Source organism: Desmodus rotundus, chromosome 8 (assembly GCF_022682495.2).
Source record: "Desmodus rotundus isolate HL8 chromosome 8, HLdesRot8A.1, whole genome shotgun sequence".
Lineage (NCBI taxonomy): Eukaryota > Metazoa > Chordata > Mammalia > Chiroptera > Phyllostomidae > Desmodus > Desmodus rotundus.
This window is the reverse complement of record NC_071394.1, coordinates 76,615,559-76,626,048: the sequence shown is the minus strand read 5'-3', so window position 1 is coordinate 76,626,048 and position 10,490 is coordinate 76,615,559.

Sequence of the window (10,490 nt, the reverse complement as noted above, 5' to 3'; positions counted from 1 at the left end):
CAGATTTATTATATTGTTGATAGAAAATATATATCAGATAACTAAAGAGTAGAAAACTCTGATATAAGAGGTGAATTTGTGACTTATTCAAGATATTTTTCTCCTTTAAACAAATGGGACTAGATTACAAAGCATGGATTTATCTAGGATGGTCTGATCTTAGATAATGGTCTTAGATATGAATGAAGCCTTAAAAGATTTCAGTAATTAAATATTTTTTTCCATTGGAATAAATGTATAATTTTTCATAGTTGCATTTTTAAGCTTTGTTTCATTAGGGTAAAAAAAAATGCCCTGTCTAGCCCTTGCCATGTGGCTCAGTTGGTTGAAGCATCATCCCATATATCAAAAGGTTGCGGTTGGATCCCCAGTGAGGGCACTTACCTAGGTTGTGGGTTTGATCCCTGGTCGGGGCACATACAAGAGGTAACCAATCAATGTTCCTCCCTCACATCAATATCTTTCTCTTTTTCTCTCACTCTCTTTCTCAAATGGATAAGCATATCCTTGGGTGAGGATTTAAACAAAATTTTTAAATGCCCTGTCTAAAGCATCAGCAAGGGGATGGGGAGTTTATTTGGGGTGGTAGGGTGGCTCTCCCTCAAAACACTTCTCGCAAATGACATCTCATAAATATATGCCAAATAGATTCAACTGTGATTTGGGCTTTCCAAATGGTTCTCTGTTTCTCTAAAACAGCAACTCTTAGACCAACTGTTCTCCATGTAAGGAGCTACCCAAAGCACCACGTAACTACTGGCTCTACTTTGCTGAAAGTCTGTGTAACTGCTGGGGGAATCTCAGCACCCTGTGTCTCACCATATAGTAGTAGCTCGTTTAACTGGAGTGACATCACACCCAATGTGCTGTATCACCATTCATCAGATATAAAACCAGCTTATAGAAGTGACAAGAGAGGAAAAACATACTTGATATGCACAAACTTAGCTCCTCCATTAATGAGTGATATTGGTCTCAACATGCAATTTTTCCATTCTAGGCATGGTGTTTTCTAAAGCAGGAGAAGAAGCTGTTTATTTCAGAAACTACCCTTTGTGGGTAGTTTAAGTTGCTAACTCTAGTAAAAACCATCATCCATTCAGACTGGGCTTCACCAACAATGACTTCCTGTGTATTACAGATGGGATTTGAGAACATTCTGATCCTGAATTCTGAAACAAACATTTAATGAACACCTGCCGCTCCAAAGATATATTAGTCAAAGCACAGGGCATTATTTGTGTGTGTGTGTGTATATATATATATATATACATACACACATTTATAAATATGTATATATTAGCAATTTACTTAAAAAAAACTTACAATCACCTTGCAGAGACAAATGACACACACAAAACTTTAACTAGCATGTGGAGCACATTTGAAAAGTACCGATGATCAATGTGAACATCAGCTCCAGCAGGGCAGGGTGTTGGTCTGTCACTGCTGCTAAAACAATAACAGGCACTTATTTAATGCTCAGTAAATTTTATTTTGAATGAATGAACTGCACAGGCGATAGGGGATGATGGGTTTCATGGGAAGAGACCTGTCTGGAGGGAGAGGTCCTCAAAGGCACTATGGCAGAGGGGAGATTTGAGCTGAGCCTTCAAGTACATAGAGTTTAGGTGGGTTTATTAAATTTAGTGTTTTATTTATTCAGTGTCTCCTACATGCCAGCTACTGGTGGGAGGACAAAGCAAAAAGCCAGTCTCTGTTATGATTCTAAGAATTAACTCATAGTCTAAAAGCTAGTCCTGTTTCCTAAATATTTCCTATAATTCAAAATATATATGGAAAAGCAAAATTAGAGTGAAATAATTAATAGTCACTCATCTGAAAACAGACGGGTAGCTGGAGAAAAGGAGAGTGTACAAAATCTCTTTCTTGCCTGTACTTCATTTCATTTCCTTTTAAATACAGTTCAAAAGTCCTGGGAAGGAGTGGAAATTCAGAGGGACAGACCGCTGCCCTCTTTGTCATGGCGTGTGGAAGGGTCCCTTGACCTTTGTCTTGCAGCCTGGAGGCTGGTTCCACAATGGCTGGCCGCCGCCCACTCCTAACCCATTCCCAGTCCCCACACCAAAATCAATAAATGACAACACCCAATCATACACTGGCCATCTCAGTTTCTGCAAAGTAGGCCTTCTGTTTGTCTAGTCATTTCTCTTGCAGATCTAAAAATTACCCAGGTGACTATGGGCTTTGGTGAATTAGGAGGTAACTGGGAGGCCAGGAAAATATGGATACTGAGAGGAGGTCTGAAATCTCTCCACCACCAGCTCTCTAAGTGGGAAAGCCAGATGCAACTTGTCAGATTTTTGATGGTAGGAATCTCTCACCATTCTTATTGTTCTAGGCAACAAACAGTACTGTTTGGCATCTTGATTGTGGCAATTTATTACAGATTGTTTTTTGATGTTGCTAGCCTCATGCTTTGAAAATATATTTAAAAATATATAATATGCCTGTATGTACAGTATGTATGTGTGCATGTATATCTCTTGCTTTCACTGCCTCTATTTGGCTTTATTTGGCAACACGGTGAATTTAGGAGGTCTGTGTGCACACTGTTAAGCCCCTGGGCTTCAGAGTCCAACAGATCTTGGTTTAATCAAGTTCTTCTGAGTTCTATAAGTGGTCAAATCATCTATATTCCCATCTATATATGGGGGGTATCAAAACATCCCTCAGAGCTTTTTTGTGACATTGAGATGGGATCATCCAGTGTCCCCAAGGTAGTGCATGCATGTTCATAAAAATTACCTATATTATTATGATTGTTCTCTTTTGTTTCCCAGTTTTGAGCCTGACCTCAAATTAATCACCTCAGTCTGGCTTTCTTTGTTGTTTATCTTAATCACTTAGGCTAAACATCTTAGCAGGATTTCTCAATCTTGACATTTTGGACCAGACAATTCTTCACTGTGGGGCTATGCTGTGCCCTGCAGTATCCTTAGCAGCATCCCTGGCCTCTACTTACTACATACCAGTAGCATACCCCACAACTGTGACAACCAAATTTGACTCTAGACATTGACATAGACATTGACAAATCCCTTGTGGGGGGTAAGGGGGATGAAATAACCTCTGGTTGAGAACCACTATGTCGGAGTCATTCTTGACTCCTCTCTTTTATCAACAAACCCTGTTCACCCTACTTTGAACATGACCCTTCCTTTCCTTACTCTCTCCATTGTTACCACCTTAGTCCAAGACGCTGACATCTCTCCTCTGCATTACTGCCTTAGTCTCCTGCTGGTCTCCTCATCCTCTAGACCTCCTATCACACTCAATTCCAGCCATAATGGCCTCCTGGCTGCTCCTTAAATACAGTGACAGGCTCCCACTTTGCTGTTCCTGTGACCGCTTCTTCTTCCCCTGATCTCCACCCTCACTCCTCACTGTCAGGTTGCTGCTCATATGTTACCTTTGAGGTGAGATCTTCCCAATCTACTCCAAATTCTGGCAGTCAGACACTTTCTATCCCCCTACTTTCCACTTTATTTTTCTCCAGAGCACTTTCTCCATCTAATGTAGATGTACATTTTCTAATGTAGTATACATTTTCTCTTTTGTTTATCTTCTTTCACTGGACGCTCAACTCCATCATGGTAAGATTTTTTTGTATGCTGAGTTTATTGTGTTCTTGACATCAGAACAGTTCTTGGCCCTCAGTAAGCATTCAAATATTTATCAAATGAATAAATACATACATTATCATCATTTAATTTTTAAAATTGTGGTAAAATAGACACAATGCAAAATCTATCACCTTAACTGTTTTTAATTGTACAGTTCAGTAGTATTAAGTACATTCACATTTCTGTGCAACCCATCTCCAGAACTCTTTTGATCTTGAAAAACTAAAACTCTATATCCATGAAAGAACAACTAACTCCCCCTTCCAGAAACCTCTTCTGAAAACCCCCTTCTGGAAACCACCATTCTACTTTCTGTCTTTATGAATTTGACTACACTAGGTACCTCATATAGGTGGAATCATAACAGTATTTGTCTTTTTGTAACTGGTTTACTTCACTTAACATAATATCTTTAAGGTTCACCAATGCATCAGAATTTCCTTCCTTCTCAAAGATGACTATATTCCGCTAAACATATATACCACACTTTTTAAACCATTTATTTGCCAATGGACAGAAGTGGAATTCCTAGATCCTGTGGTCATTTTATCTTTAGTCTTTTGAAAAGGAACCACCACACTGTTTTCCACAGTGGCTGCACCGTTTTACATCCTAACCAAGAGTGCACAAGTGTTCAAATTTCTCCACACCCTCACCTACACTTGTCATTTTCTGTTTTTTTAAATTATTTTTATAGTAGCCATCCTATTGTTAGCTGATATTTCATTGTGGGTTTGCATTTCCCTAATAATTAGGGATATTAAACATCTTTTCATGTGTATCTCCACTGTTTTTAACATCTGGGTCCCTCTTCTTTGTATGCCTCTGTGGCTTACCCTGGAAGTACTGTATACATTGCTGTATCTCACTCCCACTCTCTGTTCTACTCTGTGTGCCTTGACTTCAACTCTTTCTGTCTTTACCCAACAGGCTTTGCCAGTTAGTCAGCAAGGAGGCTGCCCTTTCTCTTTGAGACACTAGAAACCCCTGGATAAAGTCCATTTTTGTCTTTCACTGACGTCAATCCTTACACTTCTACAGGCAATTATCTCACAGCAAAGTTACAAGAGTAAACAATTAAATGTTCAAATCAGGATGGTTATTGGCAAGACTTTTCAGAAGCTAAGTGGATGACTCACTCAGTTGACTCATTTATATAATTCCAATGTAACACTCGTCAATCAGATGTTTAATTGGAGAACCGGGTTTCTTTTCCCTCTATTTCCATTTATTCCTTTTTGATCTTGCAACATCTCAACTTTGAAAAGTTATTTGCAGTCACTGACTTACTTTAACTGTATCTTGTATGTATTATCCATATTAATTAGTAAAGTCCTCTTCAGTAAAATCTGGAACATATTCATGTGTGCTCACCAGATACTCAGCATAGATTAAGAACTCATATCCTCATGTTATTTCTTTTTCCATTTAGCATTGATGATTTCCTTTAAGAAACTCCAAAATGTTTCCTTGAAGAAGTAGGAATTGGTGTTTATGAAATTTTAGACTGGTTGCCTTCGTGAGCTCATTCCAGTCAACACTTGCTCTTTCTTCACTATGGCCTGAAGGCTGTGTTGCCACGACAACCCAAGGGTGATTGTACTGTCATATGACAATATACATTTGCATATATGTGCTCAGCCTCAAGGACATCAGATGATTGCCTGCCTGGACAGTAGGTGGTATAGTCATCTCTCCTTTGTTTACTGTCTTCCTTTTTCCCTAACTTCTCCTGAATTCTTCCTTCTGCTGCTCCATATGCTGCAGTGTTCTGTTCAGCTTCTTGGAGAGCTCCTTCTCAGGCTCTTTCATGGTTCCTCTTCTTTTTTTAGCCTTTAAAAACAGGTGCTCCTCAAGTCTCTTTGCTCAGTCTCCTGTTTTTCTCTTTCTTGTCAGCCCCATTCATCTCAAATTTCCATTTCCACCTCTCTCTGTGAGACACAAATCCATGCCACTTCATGGCCTTTCCTGTTCTCTCCCCAGCCAGGAATTGTCAGGGTGCTGGTCAATGTCACCAGAGCACCCTAAATCCAGTCTCACCCCAATACCTCCTTTTTGCTTATTGACTTAAGCTTCCTATTAATCTCAGTTTACAAAATTTAATGTCTTTCCCACTTTCATTCCCACTGTCAACAAGTGGATAATGATTAAAGCATTTAAAGGAGCGAAAGACTGTTTGGGGTTGGGAGACTCAGGGAAGGCTCCAAGAAAGAAGTGGCTTCGGGCTGGCTTTTCAAGGTTGTGGAGAAGATTACATTAGGTAGAGATGTAGCATGGAAGAAGGTTTTCAGACAGAAGTTGAAAGAGGCAACGAAGCAGAAGCTATGTTTCAGGAGGAGGAGAGGTAGCTGCACTGGCTAGAATGGCATGAAGAGAGGAAGAGGAGTCTAAGGCAGAAATCAGGGAGAACCATGAGTTTAGAGTAAGAACTTTGGCTTGAAGTGAGAATCCTTGAGAACCCAGTGAAGGTTTCCTAGTAGTAATAACATCATTTGAATTTATAATTTATTCCACTGTATCCCCTGTTTTACCTCCCCTGGGAAACTTTAAGTCCTTGGGCAATCAATCTACTCATCCTTCTCTCTTTCTCTCCAGTTCTTCTCTGAATCCCCCAGCATCTGACCCCACACACTGAAATTCAGAAAAAGTTTGATAAGTGGATAAATGAGCAGTGCAAATGTAAAGGTGCAAAGAGCACAGACAATAAACTACTACAAAAATAAATGTTACATTTAGTGCTTGAATAGTTTAAGATTTTAGTCTTCTCCTCTACCCACTGAACTCCTCACTGACCTGTGCTTCTTCCTCTCACTTGGCTAGCCAGTGCTGTTTCCTTGTAGTGTATCAGATACAATGGATATAAAAGAGTAAGAACTCAACAGGCTACTTGGGGGAATCATTATGGCATGTAAAGAAGCTTTAAAATATGTTGCAAGGAGAACTTTAAGAGATAAACGCCTAAAGTTATATGAAAACACAATGAGAAGAACAACTAGTTGCTTGGAATGATATCTGAACCACACAGAGCATTCATTAAAAAAAGATAATCTCCTATGTGCCTGTGATGTAGCTGGAGGTACCCTGTGTGGAAAGTGCACTAAATCAGGACCCCTGGCCTTAAGATTTATTAGTCTAATGAATAGCCAAATACTCTCATTTATTGACCAACTACCATTAAACCATAGACCCTCACACAAAGCCTTTATACAGACAAGGAGACTAAGATTAAGAGAGGAGATACCTGTCCAATGGGAGGTAGGATTGGTGCCAAAGCTCATGCTCTGTTTACCACATAATTCTTCTCACAAACAGTAAATAAGAGGAGGCCCAAAGTGTTATGAGAACATAAAGGAGGAATAACAAGGGGAAAGTCAGGGAAGTCTTCCTGGAAGACATGGGGTGCATAGTTGAATAGCAATAGGATGGCTGTTACTTATTATTTGCTCTAATGAAAAAATTTTAATATCCCGATCTACTGACAGAATATACTTCACCAATCCTATTATGTACTCAAGGGAGCACAGAGGTGCAATTCTCATTTGGGAATTCTAGGCTGTATGTAGAAGGGATTTAGGGGTGTCATTTCCAGAAGAATTTATTCACCCTCAAAAAAAATCTGTTGTATGAGACCTCTTCTCTCCTCTCTTAACACAATAACAAAAATGCTTGAGGCTCAAAGTTCATGACCTTGTTATGGAAAACAAAGCCAGAGCACTAAGGAAGTCAGGCTCATCTTTTCTCCTTGCCAAACATTGCTCAACTGAAATAAATCAATTCATTTGTACTGGGTTTGAGATCAAATACTTGAGCCTTATGAGTATAATAGGCAAGTCACAATAACCCTAGCCTAAAAAAACGAATATTGTTTGTAACAGCTCTTTTAAGCTTTTCTGTTAAAATTGAAGATAAGCTTTTTCTTTTTTTCTTCCTTAATCAAAGGTTATTATGACTCAAATTTGAAGAATTCCTCAAGCTGGACTATTGCACTATTTGACTCAGTATTTGGGGGCTTCGGAAGCTGGTTGCTGTCAGTTCTCAGGTCTACTGTATTACTTAACACCTTCTTATGTGATGAATATGTTGAAAGCCTAGAAGGCTATTTCTAATTTCTCAAGGGTCTGTTTACCACCTCATTTTCTTTTTATCAAATGTTATTTACTGGGGAACTCCAATCAACTGCTTTGGTATTGTAGCTTGCTGTGATTCTACAGATAATAAATGTCAGCATGGGGAGGCTAAGTGATCCAGCCACAAATTTAATAATTTTGGTTGTTTGAAATTGGCTTCACTTTCATCATACTGAGTCTTACAGCAGGGCAAGACCATTACTCAGCTATCTTGATATGGTCCTTGGGGTCCTGGTTGGTGTCTCCAGGATTTGCCAAGTAGCAAGAGAAGATTTCAGGGACCTAAAAGACAAAGCAATCTACTATGTCCTGAAAATCATATTATGTTCTGTGTTCTACAGGCATAGTAGGCAAATTAATGTGCAGCCTTTCAAAGACATAGGAACAAAGATGTTAAATTAATGTCACATAAAGCCTAGGAAGAAAGAATCACTTCTACTAGGAATGTAGGAAGATTAAAGTGGAAGTCGCAAAGGGCAAATATGTGGAAGGCAAGTCACAGTAGTCCCCTCTATGCCACAGTAACCATTACGCATCCAACCAAGCTCTTTTTCATGCTGAACTTAGATGCAGCTCAGAATCCTTCTCAAGACAGTCCACCAGAACGCCACTGCCGATCTTGAGCTGTCATGCTTGAGGAAAAGTTTCCCCATTCCTGATCCCTTAAGTAAGTTATCCCCCAGTTCAAGCACAGTAACAGGTCAATCCAAGAGGCTGCCTTAGAGATCTTCCCTATTAAACAGCATACTAAAATCGTCTAATGAAATGGGGGATTTCAAGCAATTATTTCAGTGTTGGTGGTACCCAGATTCTGTCAACACAATGACAGAGCACCCTGGTTTGCCTGAGTCAGACCTGGTATTTACCTGGTGTCCTGAATTAGCTGTCAACAGCAACGACCCCTTCATTCGAAAGTGTTCTGGTTTGGATGATAAGGATAGGATAGATTTGCCCAATAAAATATAAAATACCAAATATTGCACAGGACATACCTACACTAAAATTTTTTCATTGGTTATTTGAAATTCAAGTTTAACTTAGTTCCCTATATATTTTTTTCTATATCTGGCAGTCTTATTAACCCTATTCAATGGAGCTGAGGGTTCTGTCCTTGCCTACCAGTCTGTTGTCACCACTCCCAGCCCCCTCCACTCTAGCCCCACTGGTTCTCACAGACCTTGAACATTCAGGCTTATGTCCTTCTTTGGACTGGGCCTGCTTTTTGATCTCCCTGTGTCGGTCACCTTCTTTTTTAATCAGCTGACTTCTTCTGATCAAGTAGATTTCAGCAGATGCCAATTCAGAAAGACCTCCAATCACACAGCCAAAGAAGTCCTATTCCTTCCCTTCTTCTGTCACTACAGAAAATAACAGCATTTTTTTTTCTGGCTGTTTTGATCCACATTAGGATAGTCTATGAGAACAGGGGACCCTGTCTTCCTAGATAGCTGGCTTGGTTTGTACACACTTATAGCAGTATTTGGAACATAGTAGAGACTCAATAACTAATTGTGGAATGTTAAATGGACACATACATGTGTATCAAAATGCAGTGTCTTGAGTGTCCTGGCACAGGGGCACACACATATTTTTTTACCTAGAAAAAGGGTCACATTTCTTTAAAAAGGCCAAGACGAATCGAAGTTATTTCCAAATGTGCAATGTTAGGGCATATGGTAATGGTTTCATTATGTTAATCAAGGAACCACAAAAATCATTATCTAGGAAGTTTCCTTAGCACCACCAAATAAAGATTATATTTACATAGAAATTGACTATTATATGCAGCCGATAAACATTGCCAAGTGAGAGGCTGCAGAAGAGTAGCTGCCGGAACCACAGATTCCAGCTGCTGACAGGAAATCATCACTGTAAAGATGGCTACACAAAAAAGGGTCATTGCTGTCATAGTATTTCCTTTCCCTCTAGCAGAAGCAAAGATTAATAAAGTTAATTTAAAAATGCTACCATATTTAAAAAAATAAAATGTTAAAGGTATGGAAATGTATGGTGATAGATGTGTGATAATGTCTAAAATAAGGACCTAAAATCACCATGTAAAGTTCTAAAAATCTACTTCGGGTGTTAAGCTGCTAAAGAACATTTAAAAAGATGGGGAATAATGAAATGATCCCATACATCCTTTAGATGGATCTTTATGTATGAAACCTTTCTCCAATTCTATATGTAAATGAACTCGCAGATACACAGACTTGAAGTAAAATTCTGCTTTCCATTGAAGTTAAACAAAAGTATGAAATGCATATTTAAAACCTCAAGCACCATATTCGCAGCTGATTTGCATTCTTCTGACCTGACCTGCGGTTGAAACCAGGACTAAGCTGTCACCCCAGCACCTGTCTCAGAGGGCCTTCCCCTGCCCTGCCCACTTTCAGGACTCAGAACCTTTGGTAAAAGAGCTATAATCAGGTAACGTCAACTCTGCACTGATGTCAGAGTGGAACGAACTTATTTTTCTTAAAGATTTTATTTATTTTTAGAGAAAGGGGAAGGGAGGGAGAAAAAGAGGGAGAGAAACATCACATCAATGTGTGGTTGCCTCTTGCGTGCCCCCAACCAGGGACCTGGCCTGCAACCCAGGTATGTGCCCTAGACTGGGAATCAAACCCATGACTGTTTGGTTCACAGGCTGGCACTCAATCCACTGAGCCACACCAGCCAGGGCTAGAGTGGAACTAATTTACGGTGCTCTCTT